The sequence below is a fragment of the Piliocolobus tephrosceles genome, chromosome 16 (genome assembly GCF_002776525.5).
Source record: "Piliocolobus tephrosceles isolate RC106 chromosome 16, ASM277652v3, whole genome shotgun sequence".
NCBI classification, from domain to species: domain Eukaryota; kingdom Metazoa; phylum Chordata; class Mammalia; order Primates; family Cercopithecidae; genus Piliocolobus; species Piliocolobus tephrosceles.
In genome coordinates, this window is record NC_045449.1 from 21988511 (window position 1) to 22007028 (window position 18518).

General features: G+C 47.8%; 1 protein-coding gene across 6 annotated transcripts in view; it reads left to right on the plus strand.

The window, feature by feature from the left end:
- Window positions 1-18518, plus strand: part of KSR1 (kinase suppressor of ras 1) — a 171812-nt gene that overhangs the window by 22536 nt on the left and 130758 nt on the right. The window contains exon 1 of one of the 6 annotated variants that reach the window (XM_023183848.2): window positions 4606-4835. The exons of the other annotated variants lie outside the window; for them this stretch is intronic. The gene's annotated coding sequence lies outside the window, so the exon portion shown is untranslated. Of the gene's footprint in view, window positions 1-4605; window positions 4836-18518 lie in introns of those variants that run through there. 6 annotated transcript variants of the gene reach the window in all.

Genomic DNA, 18518 nt, shown 5'->3' on the forward strand with positions numbered 1-18518 from the left:
TTCCATCCATGCTCCTCCCTCCTTCCATGCTCCTCCCTGCATCCATGCTCCTCTCTGCATGCATGCTCCTCTCTCCCTCTGTGTTCCTCCCTCCCTCCGTGCTCCTCCCTCCGTCCATGCTCCTCCCTCCATGCATGCTCCTCCCTCCATGCATGCTCTTCCCTCCGTCCATGCTCTTCCCTCCGTTTGTGCTCCTCCCTCCATCCATGCTCCTCCCTCATCCATGCTCCTTCCTCCATCGATGCTCCTCCCTCTGTGCTCCTCTCTCCCTCAGTACTTCTGCATCTGTGCTCTGCCCCTCCTCCCCCATCCATGCTCCTTCCTTCATCCGTACTCCTCCCTCATCCTGGAGTGCCAGGCCCACTGTCAATCTTGTGTGAGTTCACAGAACCCATGTCAATAAGGCGAGAGCAGATGGGTGGCTGCGTTCCCGTTCTCGCTGCAGCATCCCAGGTTGCACCCCTCACCTCTCTTTGCTGCTCCTTTTGTTCCTTCTGAGGCAGGTGTAGGGAAGGGAGGAAGGTGCGACTCCTAGTGCAGGTGACAGGGATGGGCCGCTCTGACCCACACTGGCCCTCCACCTGCTTTCTTTGTTTGGTTGAGACCCCTTCATCTCCTTCAAGTGCTGTAGGACATGAGACAGATGCTTGGACTTCCCTTGAGAGGTGGGCATCCCAGACCTCTGTTGGGGCCTCCAGGCGGTGGGTGGGTTCTGGTTGGAAGGAGGAAGGGCTTCAATGGGATGTGAGCCTGAAGCGCAGGAGAGAATTACATCCCTGGGTCGAGATGGTTGAAAGGGGCCGTTCACAAGCCGTCTGCAGCACAGGTGCTATGGGATGAGAGTGACTAACAGAGGGGCGGCAGCACACATAGACATTAGAGGGTGACCTGTGCTGTGGGGGCCTGGGTCGGACCACATCCTCTGGGGTGTGTGTGAGTGTATGTAGTTGTCTGCCTGTGTGTAGGTTTGTCTGAATGTAAAGAGGAGTTCTTGGTGACATTCAGGGGAAAGTTTAATGATAAAGGGGTCCTTTAAAAAGCAAGTCAGCTCTTTTGCATCATCTGCAGAGACCATTGACTCTCATTCCACTTGGGGCAAAAGCCAAAGTCAAGGCCATAACTTCTGTCCTTCACCCCATTGCTCATCCTATCCCAACCCCTTTGGCCACCTTCCTGTTCCCACATCTCCCAGGTGCCCCCAGGTCTCCTCCCCTTGCCTCCACTCCCAGAGTGAGGTCTTCTCTAAGCAGCCCATGTAATCGTGAACCCTCCTGCCTCTCCCACCTAACATATAGTGTGGTTTTACTGACTTGTTCATAGCCTCCCTAGAATGAAAGCTCTACAGGGTAAGGATTTTTCTCTTTCATTCACTGATTTTCTTTTTCTTTTTTTTTTTTTTTAACTTTTGAGACAGAGTCTTGCTCTGTTGCCCAGGCTGGAGTGCAGTGGTGCGATCTTGGCTCACTACAGCCTCCACCTCCCAGGTTCAAGTGATTCTCCTGCCTCAGCCTCCTGAGCAGCTGGGATTACAGGCATGCACCATTACGCCCATCTGATTTTTGCATTTTCAGTAGAAACAGGGTTTCTTCATGTTGGCCAGACTGGTTCTCAAACTCCTGACCTCAGGTGATCCACCCGCTTCGGCCTCCCACAGTGCTGGGTTTACAGTTGTGAGCCACGGCACCTGGTCTATTCACTGATGTTTTATCCTCAATGCCTAAACAGAATAGATGCTTAAATAATATTCAAATGAATGAAAGAAGGAACAAAGCAAGTTACTAAGAACACTGCCAAGGCCTAGTGCAGTTTGACACTTGGAGCCCAGTAGGACCCATTGAATAGTTTTCCGATATAACACAAATGGATCTGGGCTCGATCTCCTTAGTTGCATGTGTGTGTGTTTTCTTCTTTTGTATCAGCCAGGATAATGCAGGGTGTGTTTCAGGTCTCTGTGGTTAAAGTTTCAATAACACTCTGATGTCATTTTATGAATGACAAACTACCTTTGATGGAAACAGCTTATCGTGTCTTTAGCTTTTGTTGTTTTTATTATTTACATCTCTTGACTTTGTTTTTTGGTCAAATATGCCAGAGACATGAAACCAAATACCTCATCAAAGTCCTGTGAATTAGATATTCAGCTTTGTTTAAACTTCAGGTAGTTTTTTTTTTTTTCTTAAAATAGAAATTTTATTTTTGGGAATTTTTGTGAGTTTTGTGATTCACATGCTGCTGTGAGTTATTGCTTGGACTGCTAGGTTGGGAGGCTGTAGACCTGGGTCTGCCATGAGCTGGTTTTGTGACCCAGTGTCCTGAGCCCCAGTTTTCTTGTTTGTGGAAACAAGGTGAGGGAATTGGACTGGCTGATTTCCTCTGAGGTCTCTTTCAATTCTTTAATTCTGTCTCTCATGGCACATACATGCCAATAAGGCATGCTGCACTTTGTACGTAAGTAAGATACACGTGGGTACTGTGGCCCTTCAATCACGAGTCAGCCTCATGCCTTCCTGTCGTGTGGTTGTGGATTGTGGAGCCACCAACCTTCCTGCTTGACTCTCTGGTGACTGCTAGCATGATGAGTGGGGCCACCAGCACTTATATAGCTATCTCCATGCCATGGAAACTCATCCTTCTGGGGGTTCAGCTTCAGGGGGTAAAGTGGTTTTAGGTTACATGGATGAATTGTAGAGTGGTGAAGTCTGGGATTTTAGTGTACCCATTACCTGAGTAGTGAACATTGTACTCCGATATGTAGTTTTTCATTCCTCACCCCCCTCCCACCCTCCCCTCTCCTGAGTCCCCACTGTGCATTATACACCAGAACTGTAGATTTTATTGCCAGAGTTTGAAGCTGGTGCCATTAGGCTTTGGAGACGATTTGGTTTAAATCCTGAGTGCTATGACGCTAGCCGTGTTCATTTATTGGACTCTGTATGTCGAACCTTAATTTCTGTCGTCCATCAAATAAGGACAATAGCTTCTCTCAGAATGTTTTTGAAGGTTAAATGTTATAGCACATTGCAGCCGCTTAGTAAAAAGCATAAATGTTGTTGGTAGTGCTGATGAAGAACCATTATGATGTGGGGGTAAAGAACATCTCCAGGCCAGGCGTGGTGGCTCATGCCTGTAATCCCAGCACTTTGGGAGGTCGAGGCAGCAGGATCTTTTGACACCAGGAGTTCGAGTCTGGTCTGGACAACATAGCCAAAAAAAAAAAAAAAAAAAAAAAATTATGTATATAAAAATTATATCTGTGGTCCTGGGGTTGCAGGAGCAGGGATTCACTGTCTGCAGAACACCAGCAAGGAGAAGGCCCCATCTTTTGGAGTTGCTGAGGCAGATAGTGAGCCTGAGTATGTACGACCACTCTCGGCTGGTAACTGCTGCAGGTGGAAACAACCCGTTGTTTACATTTATAAGATGCTAGCTCGATAAAGTTACATGAGTCTAGGCACTGGAGATTTGTGTTAAGGACCAACTATGATTTAAAAATAATTTGGCCCCAGGATGTTAATTGCAGCATTATTTTATACTGATAAAGAATTACAAATCATCTAAATATCCAGTATCTTAAACCTACAACCTTGGGATAGTGTGTAAGTAAAAGTAAAACTGGAGCACGTTTAGACCCATGGCATTTAAAAACAGCAAACGTTTGCTATAAATAATTACTGCTTAAGAAGATATTAATGATGTACCACTAACAGGCAACAAAACAGGTTACCGAACAGTATGACCCCAGTTAATTATTATAAATGAAATAAGTGGAGGGAAAGTGAAGGAAATGCATACAGTGGTTAAAGGTGAGTGGTTTGTTCACCATCAGTGGATAGTGGCCTAATGCTTAACTTATTTTCCTCTTTTTTCTTTCCCAATTTTTCAAGAAACCTGCATGTCTCATATGTTGGGGGTGGAAAATCATGGCATTCACAAAAAAATATTTTGGCTGCATTTTCAGTACTTCAAAATGTGACAAACATTTCTCCTGTGTTATTTTTGTGCCCACTGCCACGTTTTAACCATTTCATTGCACAGGTCTTGTGCCTGGCTTAATGTGATTATCTGCTCATATGATGTGGTTTGAGACTACAGGTAAAAAAATAGACTTTTTTTTCAAGTGTGTGAACTAGGAGGTTGAGAATGATGACGGAGAAAATGGAAAATTCACAGAGCAACTCATCGACAGGTTTTTTGAAGTGAAATTATGTGCTCTTAAAAATAATCTAAAACCAGGAAAGAGCATGTTAGATCCTCTCAGCTCAGTTGTGAGGTAGAAATCACAGACCCGGCTGGGCGCAGTGGCTCACGCCTGTAATCCCAGCACTTTGGGAGACTGAGATGGGCAGATCACCTGAGATCGGGAGTTCAAGACCAACCTGATCAATGTGGAGAAATCCCGTCTCTACTAAAAATACACAATTTGCTGGGCGTGCTGGCATATGCCTGTAATCCCAGCTACTCAGGAGGCTGAGGCAGGAGAATCTCTTGAACCTGGGAGGCGGAGGTTGCAGTGAGCTGAGATTGCGCCATTGCACTCCAGCCTGGGCAACGAGCGAAACTCTCAAAAAAAAAAAAAAAAAAAGAAAGAAATCACAGACCCATGCTTTTCCTCTGTGACTTTATGTGTCATTTCTTTCTTAGGTGACTGGACTGATGTTCTGTTCTAGATGAAACTCCTTGAGGGGAACATTTGAAAAGGCTTGATGTGCTGCCCAAAGCCCCCTTCAGAGCTGACTTCTCCACCCCCAGCTGCCGTGAACCTTGGCCACTGACAGCTCATAGCTGAGTCCCTCCCCTGAAGTCACCTTCCGCTGAAGGGCACATCCTTTCCCAAGGTGACCCCCCTCCAATGTTTAGTGTCCGTTGTAATAATGTGTCTACAAAAATAGACCTTTTAAAGGAAGAGATAAGGAAAGCTCTATTTTCTTCCTGCAGCTCCCTTTGAGGGCCTCCGGATGGGAATTCCTAGATGGAGAACTCTGTGTTGCAGTGGTGGAGGGTGGGGAGCTGGGGATGTGTCTCTTTCGTATCTGCAGTGCCAGGTATAGAGGAGGCTGACTTGGGGTGTGATAAATTTTTGCTGGAGGCAGACAGAGAGCAGCGAGATGCCAGTGACCTTCGTCAGTCCCAATGTCGGAGGCCCCATTGGGGAGCCACCCTTCCTTCCAGGAGGGTTCTGTCCTTTTCACAGATTTCAGAAGTTGATAATAATACTTGTTATTTATTTATTTAGAGGCAGGGTCTCACTCTGTCACCCAGGCTGTAGTGCAGTGGCGCAATTTCAGCTCATTGCAACCTCTGCCTCCCAGGTTCAAGCAATTCTCCTGCCTTAGCCTCCAGAGCTGCTGGGATTACAGGTGTGCACCACCATGCCCTGCTGATTTCTGTATTTTTAGTAGAGACGGAGTTTCACCATGTTGCCCAAGCTGGTCTTGAACTCCTGGCCTCAAGTGATCTACCTGTCTCATCCTCCCAAAGTGCTGAGATTACAGGCATGAGCCACCATACCTGACCCCATTGTTATTTATTTAGTGAACATTTATTGAGTACCTAGTATACGCGAGACATTCTGACACATGTCATGGGTACAGGAGGAGCCCTGATCCCCAGCAGACACACAATTCCCATCCAGTCTGGTGGGGAGGTCCCTGGGGAGCTTGAGGTCCTGCAAGGGAGGCAGGGCAGGTGCACAGAGAGGTAAACACAAGGGAGGGAGGGCAGGTGCACAGAGAGGGGAACAGACAGCCTGCCTTGGGGCTAGGGGTCAGGACCTGCCTCTCAGTGGAGCTGATGCTTGATCTGAAGCTTGAACTTTCCTGATCAGAAGAGCAGGGAGGATGCTCCAGGCAGGGGTTACCTGGGGAGCCGTGCAGTGTTTGTACTGGCTGCGGTGTGCAGGGAGTGGTACATCACACCTGTAAAATGTGTCTCAGAGCTTTATGAGGAAGTGTATGTGAATAGGCTCCTTTACCAACACTGTCCTCCCTATGGAGTTGGGGATGGAAGATTATCCCCACTTTTACAGGTGAGGAGACATCCCGGAGAGGTTAAGAGAGTTTCCACAAGAGGGTTATTGGTCAAGCCTGGATGGAACCTGGCTTCCTATCCCTGGCCCACTTCCCCAGCCTGGCAGCACTGCGCCTGCCTAATACAAGAGGGTCCACCAGCTCTCGGGGCTATGGCTGTCTGTCATGGGGGCAAGTATGCCCACCCTGTTCTCTTCTCTCACATGAGTCATCTCCTGGGTTGTCAGCCTGGCATAGTGTCCACATGTGGGCTGACAGGTCGCCAGGACCCTTGGTCTGAGCTGAAGCAGAGAGGGCAGGGTGATGGGCGGATGCTAGGCTCTTGCTGTGTTTAGAACTGCTGGGGAGACACTCCCTCTCCCCCACTGCCAGTCTGGCCTGCACACTCCCATTCCTGGAGTTCAGATGTGTAGGCTTGGGAGTCTGGGAGCAGGAAGTAACAGGCCTGACTGGCCCTCTGCAGACAGAGTAGATTTAGAGGAAGCCCAGAACCTCATGGAAGGGACACAGGGCTATGTCTTTCACAGTGGGTTTATTGTAAATAAAATAAGTGGAGGGAAAGTGAAGGAAAGGCATACAATTGTTAAAGGTGGGTGGTTTGTCCACCATCAGTGCCTAATAGTTAACTTATTTTCCTCTTGGTACTTTTTTTTCCCTTTCCCAATGTTTCAGTGAACCTACATGTCTCGTGTTAGGGGCAAAATCGTGTCATCAATAGGGCTCGTGCACAGGGCTGTGTCTTGTGCAGTGGGTGGGGAATGGGCTTTGGAGCCAGCCAGACCTCACTTTGCCATTTGCTGGCTCTTTATCCTTGGATGAGTGACTTAACCCCAAAACCTTGATTTCCTTTTCTGTAAAATGCGTCTCTCTCCCAAGGGCTGCTGGGAGGATTGAAAAAGGTTCTGTGTGCAAAGAGCTTAGCTACAGGGCTACTGTATCTTAATTCATAGTAAGTGTTCTCCAAACGTTAGTTCTTCTAATTATTCTTTGTGCTTCTAGTATGCCTGGCTCTCAGTGGGATAGGATTTGAAAAGAACGTATGAACTCGAGCTTATGAGCGTTTGTTAAATAAGGAAGTATTAGAATTTGGATTAAGTTGTTTCTGGCCTCCAATACGTGAAGCAGGCATGGTGAATTTTTGCTGTAGGCAAAACCATCCTGTTTTAACTTCCCCTGGCTCTGAGGATTTGTGATTCTTCTGCATGGCCCTTCAAGGATTTTCTTCAGTGTGAACACACTGACAAGGGTGCTATTTAACAACTGGAGTCTGGTTTGGCTCCGGGTATCCACCCATTGTCTTGGGTCTGGCATCCAAGGCTGCTGAGCTGGTGAGTCTGGTGCCTGGTTGGCATGAAGGCATCAGGGTAAGTGCTCCCCAACCCCAACCGCCCTGCCAAATGTGGTTGTGACTACAAAGCGACCAATATGTGGGACTCCCCAGTGGGCTTGCTTGGCATCAGTTTGCTGGGAGGATCTCTGCTGAGGACACAGGAATGACCATGCAGGCTGACAATGCCTGGAGAATAAGGATGGGAAGTGGGGACCCTGGAGCCAGCCCACCCACCTGGATATACACAGGCTGGAGGCAGCAGCCTTGGGGATGGGGTAGGGAGGCTTCAAAGCTTGGGTTGCCAACCTTGACTGTGCCCCCTGACTCCTACCTTGGGATTTGTGGTCCCCTCCCTGGATTCTCACTGCCCACCTGAGACTGCGACAGGGGAAGGAGCTGTAGGAGGCACAGGCAAGGCGGGTGGTTTGGGGTTGGAGTGGCCTAGGAATCCCTGGTTGAGAGAGCAGGCTAGATAACACTGGACTGCAGGTGGGACACTTGGCTTCTCTTCCCGAGTTTGCCACTCACTTGCTGTGCAGGCTTCAACAGGACATTCAGACCCTCTGGGCTGCAGTGTCTTTAGCTGTAAAAGGGGGAACTTCCCTTGGGTACTTTCCTGATCTATGATGCTGAAACATGCTGGAGAATTGCCAGTCACTTTTTTTTTTTTTTTTTTTAGATAGGCATGTGGTAAAAGACACTAGAAAGCTATAAAAGAATATAGACTGAAAGAGTAAACCTCCCTCATACTGTGTTAGTCCATTTTATGTTGCTATATAGGATTACCTAAGACTGGGTAGTTTATTTAAGAAAGAGGTTTATGGCTGGGCGAGATGGCTCATGCCTGTAATCCTAGCACTTTGGGAGGCCTAGTCAGGTGGATCACCTGAGGTCAGGAGTTTGAGACCCTTCCTGGCCAACATGGTGAAACCCCGTCTCTACTAAAAATACAAAAAATTAGTCAGGCATGATAGCACATGCCTGTAATCCCAGGTACTCAGGAGGCTGAGGAAGGAGAATCGCTTGAACCTGGGAGGTGGAGGTTGCAGTGAGCCGAGATCACGCCACTGCACTCCAGCCTGCATGACAGGAGCGAGACTCTATCTCCAAAAAAAAAAAAAAAAAAAAAGAGGTTTATTTGGGCTGGGTGTGGTGACTCACTCCTGTAATGCCAGCACTTTGCGAGGCCAAGGTCGGTGGATAATTTGAGGCCAGGAGTTCGAGGCCAGCCTGGGCAACGTGGCAAAACCCCATCTCTTTAAAACAAACAAACAAACGTTTATTTGGCTCACAGTTCTGCAGGCTGTACAAGCATGGCTGTACAAACATAAATTTTGTGTTAATTTTTTTAGAGGCGGAATCTTACTCTGTCACCCAGGCTGGAGCAAGTACAATGGAGCATCTGCTCCACTTCTGCTGAGACCTCAGCAAGTTTTTTACTCCTGGCAGAAGGTGAAGGGGGAGCAGGTGTGTCATGTGTCTAGAGAGGGACCAAGAGAGAGGAGGAGGTACCAGATTCCTTTAAACAACCAGCTGTCACCTCTTGCTTGAACTAATAGTGTGAGAACTCACCCATTATGGTGGGGAGGGCACCAACCATTGATGAGGGATCTGCTCCCATGACCCAAACACCTTCCGCCAGGCAATACCTCCAACACTGGGGACTACATTTCACTATGAGACTTGGAAGGAACAAATATTCCAACTGTATCACGTGCCCAATCCCACTACCTCCCAGTGTCCCTGGTCAGAGGCATTCATAACAGCTCTGAGAGATTTTTTGTGCATGTGCACCCATAGAGGTGCACATGTGTTCCAGCCTTTACAATTTTTGCATTGTGAAATATACATTCAAAACATACATAAAGTTTAAAGAATGATAAACTGAACACCCATGTACCCACTACTCAGGTTAAGAAATGGAATATTCCCAGTCTCTAGACCCCTTCTGTGTTCCACAACCCTTTTACTCAAGTGGGAATATTCTATTTATGCTCTTTTTACTTTTTTACTTCTGTCTGGCACACGTGTCTTGTTTTTTTAAATAGCTGATTTCCTCTATCTGGATGTACCATTATTAGTAGTAGTTTTTTTTTTTTTTTAACTAATTTCCTCTTGATGGTTACTTAGGGTGTTTCCAGTCTTTTGCTGTTACCAACAATGCTGCAATAATTTTTCTGGCTTCCAAGAATTGACATTAATTAGAATGTGCTATGAGCAGAGCATGGTGGCTTACTTTGGGAGCACTTTGGGAGGCCAAGGCAGGAGGATTGCTTGAGCCTAGGAGTTAAGAGACCAGCCTGGGCAACATGGTGAGTCCCTGTCTGTATTAAAAAATAATATTAGGCCAGGCGCGGTGGCTCACACCTGTAATCCCAGCACTTTGGGAGGCCGAGGCAGGCAGATCACGAGGTCAAGAGATCGAAACCATCCTGGCCAACATGGTGAAACCCTGTCTCTACTAAATATACAAAAATTAGCTGGGCGTGGTGTTGCATGCCTGTAGTCCCAGCTACTTGGGAGGCTGAGGCAGGAGAATTACTTGAACCCGGGAGGCGGAGGTTGCAGTGAGCCGAGATTGCGTCACTGCACTCCAGCCTGGGCGACAGAGCGAGACTCCGTCTCAAAAAAAATAATAATTAAAAAAAAATGTCCTATTGTCTCAGCATCTCTGACCTGTCAGTCCTTTCCAGAGCAATACAGAAACATTTGCAGCATGGAAGCCCCACATGGCCCTGGTCTCCTAAAATATTGATGTCCTGTGCCACTCTCCCTGCACCTGGGTGGTGCCAGCATTCCTGTCTGATGCCATGCCTCCCTGGAAGCCCCTGGGGGCCAGGTCCGTGGGAGAGTGTAGGATCCTCATTGGATCCTCAGCTGGGTGTCTGCCATGGGTGTGCCCACATGCAGGGTGTGGAGAAGTGTGCTAATGGGAACTCAGCTGCAGGTTTGCCTCCAAGCAGAGTTCCTTTTCTTTTGACTGTGCAACGTCCCTGCGAGGGATCTGGGTCTGCCCTTTGGCTTTTCTTCATCTTCTTGCAGCGGGGAATGAGGCAGGGGGCCTGGTTTGGGGGTTCAAGCCCAGGCCACTTGAGCTTTTGAGATGAGGCTCCTTGTTTTCCTTTGCTTACTCCATCTGCCGCTTTCCCTTTCCTCTTCCCTTTTGTTCTTTCTCCTTTTTCTTCATGCGGTCTTTAGACTACAATTCCTGGTAACCCTGGCTCATTCTTCCATCCGTGTGTACAAAAGTTCTGGCTCTTCTCTTTCTCCCCCAGTTCTGAATGAGATTTGGGGGCAGTAGAGCGAAAGTCAGAGACAGTGAATCGGAGGTTGGGGCCCTGGCCCCCTTTTGCTTCTTCTTCCCACTGTGGGGCTGCTCTTCTTGGTCTCCTCACTGCCTCCTCATTCAGGTGTGTGGCTATGAAATGAGGAGACCAGATCTGCCCAGGAGGAGGTCATGAAGAATCCACAGTAGGGATGATGGGGGTCCAGGGGCAGGAAGGTGGCTGGGAGGTCCACAGGGAGAAAAGGAGGGGCAGCTGCGTTCTCAAAATGACAGTGTTTCCTTGCTTCACCAATCTGGGCAGAAAGGGCTGACCCAGAAGCTTGTTGCATGCAATTGGTTCAAAGAGGCCAACAGGCCAAGATCTGGAAGCATTGTGTGTGTGCATGTGTGTACACCTGTGTGTGTGCTCAGATCCTTCACTGGAAGATGGTAAGGTGTTGGGCAAGTGTGTGGACTCTGGCATGGATCGCCCAGGTCCATTCCCGCTCTACCTGTTATCAGCACCCTGGTGGGACCTTATGGAAATAACTTCTAAGTCTCAGTTTCTGCATTTGTACAAGGGGGCTGTTGAGAGGATCAAATGGGATTATCCTTAACAAGTTAAGCATATAGTAAATGTTCTGTAAATGCTAGCAATTATATGAAGTAGTTTTGTTGATACTCTGTAAAGGACCATGGCAGACCATCTCAGTTATCATGGAAGATAAGGTTTTATTGTAAAATTATGAGAAAGTTATTTTTACATAAAACCATTTTATCTTCCCCATTGTTAAAGAATAAAGATGAAAGGAACCTTAGAGTTCATCCTGTGGTGATGAAATTTTTTCTTTTTTTTTTGGTGAGATGGAGATTTACTCTTGTTGCCCAGGCTGGAGTGCAATGGCGCGATCTCGGCTCACTGCATCCTCCGCCTCCCAGGTTCAAGCAATTCTCCTGCCTCAGCCTCCCGAGTAGCTGGGATTACAGGCATGTGCCACCATGCCCAGCTAATTTTGTATTTTTAGTAGAGATGGAGTTTCACCGTGTTGTCCAGGCTGATCTTGAACTCCTGACCTCAGGTGATCCACCCGCCTTGGCCTCCCAAAGTGATGGGATTACAGGCGTGAGCCACTGTGCCTGGCCCATCCTGTGGTTTTCAAAACCCTTTGCAAGAGCAATCCCCCCTTCTTTCCCAAGTGAAATCTTACATGGAAAGCCAGTGTATAAAGAAGGTGAAATGGAAGCTGCACTAGTAGGAGGATCGGGGGTGGGGATTACAGAATGTGGGCAGCAAAGACCTGGGGGGTCTTCCTGCTGGCTTCCTGAGCCTCATTCTTGTGGTCCAGGGAGCAGTTTGCAAGTCTCATACATAATTGAGTTGTACAAATAGGTACTGCCTTTTTGGGCAGTAATTGACAGTATTATGCTTAGTTGGCTGACCCTTGTAAATTACCATCATTTTTGAAATTGAAAATTTATGTTCCTTAGGATTCAGCAGTCTAACTTGTGGGACTCTGACACCTATAGAAACAATAGCCTGTACGCATACAAGCATAAGCACAAGGTTGTTCATTGTGTAAAGGGTTAGAGATTCCTAAGTGTCCAGTAACAGGGGAAAGGCTGAGTCAATTTTGAACTTGCTTATGTAACCATAAAAGGAACAAAGTAGATCTATGGACCGTCTTGGACAGATTTTCATGATATATTCAACATGCACAACAATATATATAGTATGATCCTTCTTTAAAAAAATATATATATATATGTATCTATAATTGTGTGTGTATGTATACACACACATACACACATAGACACACAGATACACAAAGCACTCTAATTTTTATGTTTATTTTTTTAGAGGTGGAGTCTCACTCTGTCGCCCAGGCTGGAGCAAGTACAGTGGCATGATACTAGCTCACTGTAGCGTCAAACTCCTGGGCTCAAGTGATCCTCCAGCCTTGGCCTCCTGAGTAGGTGGGACTATAGGCTCATGCCACCAATCCTGGCTAATTTTTTGTTAGTGGTGTGTGTGTGTTTGTTGGGGGGTGGCTGAGGGGAATGTCTCGCTTTCTTGCCCAGGCTGGGCTTGAACTCCTGACCTCAAGTGACCCTCGTGTCTTGGCCTCCCAAAGTGCTGGGATTACAAGCAGGAGCCACTGTGTCCGGCCACAAAACACTCTGATGCTCATTACTTTAGGAACTAGCTGGGAAGGCTACAGACCAAACTGCTAATAGTAGTTATTTGGGGGGATAGAGAGGAAACTGGTGTTTTTTACTTTATCGTTTTCCCCCGTCCACAAAGGCTGGTACTTTGTGTAATTTATTTCCTAGTTGGTGTTTTCCTCCAAATTAAAAAGGAAGGGAAATAAAAGTATGCTGGTCATCACAGAGGTGAGAAAATGACTCACAAGGGGGTGGTGGATTTGCCCAGGGTCACCCAGGTCTGTGTGGGGAAGTGGCCGGCTGTTTAGTATGTGCAGCAGGAGAGCTCAGGGGCTCCGATTGAAGTTAGTCTGCTGAACGGAGGCCTCTTGCTCCTGCCTTGTTTTTGCCCTCATAGGCTGGCTCCGGGTCTGCACTCCTGCTACACTCTGCTCACCATCTGTTAAGGAAGCAGTTGGTAGGCTGTGAGCAGTGCCTCCCTCCTTCCCATGTCTAATTTAACGAGCCACCCTTTTCTCTGTCGGCCTCCCCCAAGGCTGTGGGATCACCCTTTAATTACTTACAGGGGTCAGCCACCTGATGGGACGCCTTTGCTGGAGACAGACAGTACTGACAAGCCGATTAGTTGCACATTGGGAGGAGGGGGGAGACGAGGAGAGTGTGTGCAGCAGATACGAGTGGGTGGCTTCAAAACAGAAATTCATGAAGGCTCTAGGAAGGTAATTTTAAACACTGTTCATTTAGAGGCTGTGGTTCAGGGCTGAGCCAAGCTGGAGGTAGCCCGCCCAGCACGTGTTGACCCTGCTTTCCCATCACACTTGGGAGGGAGGAAGGGAGGAGTCTCCTCAACTCACCTTTGCAGAGCTCTGAAACTGGGTCTGTTCAAAGTTACACCTGCTCGTTTCTTGTGCCCGTGAATTCCTCTCTAGGAATGATCAGGCATCCATAGGCAAGATCTTCCTCGAGAGTCATTAGACCTGAGCCCAAATGTCAGCTCTGTGTCTGAGCTGCCATGTGACCTTGGACAAGCTGCTTCCCCTCCCTTGCTTGGGCTGAGTTTCTAACATTCCTAACTCGGGGAATCAAAAGAGGTGTGAGTCCTGTGGACTTCCACAGCTCTAGAACTTTCTGTGAGTAATATGCCCTTACTTGCTGTTTGCAGGGAGGCAGCCATGAGCTAGATAAAGCCCCAGCATTTGAGGCACCCATCCCTTCGTGCTGGCCACCAAGCAGAACTGTGGATCTTGACTTGTCGCTTATCTGCCCATGGATGTTGGCTTGGAATAGGGAGGAGGTGGGACTTATTTTGAGCCTAGGTTCCCCATGTACAAAATGGGGCTAACAGGATTTGCCTTGCAGGGTAATGAGATTTGTGAAAATATGGTTGAATTCCTGGCACATGGTAGGTGCTTATTAAATGGTATTATACACTTAGTACTTGGCATTCCTATCCTTGCTTTTTGTCTTTGCTGGAAGTATATTCCATGTGGGGAGGGAAATGGGAATGATCTTGCTTTATAGATGCCACTTCATAGAAAGCATTGGCACTGGGATTGCCAACCTTTCCCAAAGCAGTGTGTGTTGCTTCATCATTCTGCTGCTGCTGATCATTTATGGAGCAATTTACTAAGTGAGGTACATGATAACCCCAGTCTCCTTTAATCCTCGTGAAACCTTATGAAGCAGTAAGGGACTATTATTATCCCCACTTTATACATATAAATGAAGAAAGCAAGGCTTTGTGAAGTTGAGTGATGTGCCCAAGGTCACCCAGTTAGCAAATGCTAAAGCTGGAGTCCTCAGTCTTAATTATTAATGTATGCTTGCTTTTCAGGACAGAGAGGACTTTGGAGGACCAGGAAGGTCTCCAGTTCTGAGGCAAAGGCTGTGAAACACCGGGGTCAGACAGGAAATCATGCCTTTGAATTCTTTAACGGGGCAGATTTTTTAAGTCAGAGACATTAACAATCAGCTCCATGTAGTGTTCATGCCTGTGTGACCCTGCCCCGTGGTGCTCAGTAGACCCCACTGCCCATGTGTGCCTGATGATTCCATTTCTGTCTTGTTTATTGCAAGTGACCTTGAATTACCTAAAACCCAAGAAAATGTGTTCTTAATCTGCCCTTTTAACAATGCTGATTTTATCCTTCTAACTCACATTTACATAACCTTTCCTTCCGTGTTGTCACGAATGTAAAGAAGCAGCATCATGAAAAAGCCCAGCCCTAAACTCTCTGTAATTACAGGGTATGGTGGAGAGGGAGGGGCACTGAATAGGAAATAATGGGGTCGTGAGAGCATTGGAAATTGCACTGGTTATATTCAGTAGCAGAGCTGGAGATTTTTGCCTGCTGCTGGGAAAATTTAAAAAGCAAACAACCTCTGCCTCAGCCTTAGAGGTTTAGCTGTTGAGTTTACTCCCTTTAATTTGAGGCACCTGAGGCTCCCATTTTGCGGTGTGATTGGCTGGGCTTTCCACCACTTCTTCCTTTCTCTGGCCCGGGAGAAACTTGGGGACGCTGAAGTGGTTTGTAGCAGCTGTCATCAATGTCCGCCTTTCATGTCCGCAGTGGTTTGGAGCAGAGGCCCAGAGATGCTTGGGGAGTCTCTGTGAATTCAGAAGAAGGCTCCTTCTGCCACTCTGCCGTCTGACAGCAGGTTAAAAAAAAATTACAAAGAGCTTCCAGGAACAAAGTGTGGAGATGATTTTTTTTTAAGGCTCTTAAAGACTTGAAATTTGCAGGAGAAATGCTGTGTGTTGTGTAATTCTATACGTGGAGTATCTGGAATTATTCCTGTAGAGGCGGGCATGCACCTGGGTTAGAGATGTGTAAAGTACAGTTTTGTCTTGCAGTCCAAGCAGGTGAGCATTCAGACCTGTGGGAAGGAAGGAAGGGAACAGCAGGTGGCAGTAACTGGGAAGTTTGCCTCTGAGTGAGGTTAACTAGAATACGTCTTTCCGCCACATTCAAAGAGTGAGTGAAAGGGGCAGATTTACCCAGGGTCACGTGCCTGGTCAGTGCCTTAAATGGACCCAGGGTGTGAGCCCCTGAGTCGTCATCAGCCCCCTCTGCTTTAACTTCAAAGAATTAATGTTTCCCCAGAGACCAATAGAGGGACTGATATTAGGGATTCTGGGGACAAGTGTGAACAGGTCTTTTGATTTACATTTAAAAGCAGTAAAGAGCAGGAAGGAGATTTCTGGCATTTGTGCAGTTTAAAAACCAACTAGACAAAAAATCTTGATGAAGCTGTTTCCCAATCAACCTGGCAGCCCTCTCAGCATTGATGTCCTGAGAATGAAAGCTTCTCTGAGAGTGCCATTGGGCGGTGTCCCTTCCAAGTTCTCCAGGAAGCAAATTTTGGACCCTGGCCGCTGACTCAGTGTGGCCTGCTGGGTGGCTCCCTGCGCCTGGGAGGCGGCCCTGTCAGTGTCCCTGGGCTCAGCCCATAAGCAGGTGCCCCAGGTGATCCTGCTGCCATTCAGTGACTGGAGAGGCAGAGGGAAGGGGCCCCCGGGCAGTGCAGGTTCCAGGTGGGCACAGCTGGTAAGTGGGGTGGCTGGGCAGGGGAGGGCGGGCGGAGGCTTCAGGTGTGCAGAGTGGGTGTGAGTTCTGCACAGTGCAGGAGGTGGTTTCTGCCCTTACCCATTGGGCAGGGGAGGAAACTTGAGAAGTCAAACTTGATTTTAGCAGGACAGGAGCTTGTGGGCCTCTGAAAGAATGCGTGCCTCAGCGGCACAGGGGTTTGGGGGTGTTTGCAGGGTAGGGAAGAAAGCTTGAGAAGCCGAGCTTGATTTTAGCAGGACAGGAGCTTGTGGGCTTCTGAAAGAATGCATGCCTCAGCGGTACGGGGCTCTGGGGTTGTATGCAGCGGCTCTTCCTCTCCTCCTCCCCCGAGCCCTCTAATACTGATCTGGCACTTTCCTGGCCTGGTCCAACATCTTGGGAGGCAGAAAAGCATAGTTTATATGTGTGCTTGTCTTTGTACAAGGCTCTGTGTGTGACTGTGACTGTGGGTGTGTATTTAACTCAAAAGTAGAGGGGGTGAGGTGCATTGGACAACCTGGGCCAGGACTTGGAGGACATGTCTGCCCCGATGATGACTTAGGCCCAGTCCCTTGGTCTCCTTGGGATATAGCCCCCTGGTCTGCCCCAAAGGTAGAGTTGGGCGACAGGAGGGAGGCATGGAGATCATTTCTCATGTCCTTTCCAGCTCTGAAATCTGTGAGCAATGTTGTCCAGTGAGACTGTCTCTACCAGGTAACACATGACTGCCAAGTGAGTATTTTAATCACTGTGATTTCAGAATAACAGGATGAGCTCTCACAGAGGATTCATTGCTTCGTCAATCATGTAGTCCCTGTGGAACCTGAGTTGATGGCGGGTGTACTGTCGGTTCAGTTTACTTGTAGCTGTCATTGATCAGGTGCAGACATTCTTTCAAACCCTGGAATCTTTTTTTTTTTTTTTTTAAGTTGGATCATATTTGCTTATTATAATTAGTAAAATTTGAGTGTTGCCCCTGGGATCTCAGAGGGAACAGTTTGAAAAGTGCTTCCTTCCAAGAAGAGATGAGATGGTACTGCGCATAAGCCTCTTTTAGGGTTGAGTCTTTATGCAGGCAGATAGTAAATGCTTCTGGAACGTTTCGAGTTCCGGCCCCTACTCCATGAGCCGCCCCAGGATCTGGCTTGTTGGGACCTCATGGGCCAGTGCGTCAGGCTCAGCATTATGAATCTCTTTTGGCCAAGTTCCTGGGATAGGCCTGTTTCTCCTTTAATAACTGCAGTGTGAACAAGTCTTATTTTGAGTAAGAGAGTGAGGCCCCCGGGTGGCGTTTTTGTGTTTGCCTAAGGGAGATGCCTCATCTCCAGCCACCCAGATGTGACCGGAGAGAGCCATGATGCTGCTTTTGTTTGTCTCCAATTACATTTAATAAGATGGGGGCAGGGGAGGAGGGCATAAGAGTGCCATGTAACAGATACTTCTAATTAATGAAACCCCAATTTCCCCTAAAATTAGAAACCCTGAAACTCATGAGTTGAATAGAAAAACCTGGATAATTTGCTGCCCCCTTTCTCTATTTTGTTCAGCCTGGTGGCTGATTTCTGCCTGATTTTAAATATTTGAAATATGTCTCAGCCAGATTCTCTGGTCCGCTTTCCTCACCTCTTCCCTCCCTTCCAACAGAGGGGAGGCCCCATGTGGTCTTCTGGGCCTCCTGTGCCCCAGAGATCTGAGAATGCAGGAATTGGGTTGGGACTGCGGGGAATTTGCATGTGCCATGGTAACCAGCAAGAGGATCCTAGGGGATCTCAGGTTAATGATTAAGCCCGGAGCTTTCATTCAAGTCAGGCAGTGGCTGTCAGGATTTGCAGCCACCTGCCAAACGCAGGGCCTTTTACTTCTGTTAGCTTTTCAGGCCAAGTGAAGATGGAAACTTATCTTGGAGGGATACCAAGTGGCTGGCTGTGTGCTAGTGAATTTGCTAGTAGCCACAGCCTTGCCGTGTCCTCCTCTGAGATGAGAGGGTGGGCCATCGGGTTAGAACTCTGAGGTTCAGCTTTCATCAATTGCTCACAGTTTTAAAAGCTCACGTTTGTCTTTCTTTTTGCGTAAGCAGAAAGCATCCAACCCTACCTGCTCTAGTATTTTCTAGGGGCAGCAGTAAGTGGGCTTTTCCTCCCTCCCTGTTGGGCAGGAGAATGCGGAGCTGCTCATTAAAGTCAGCA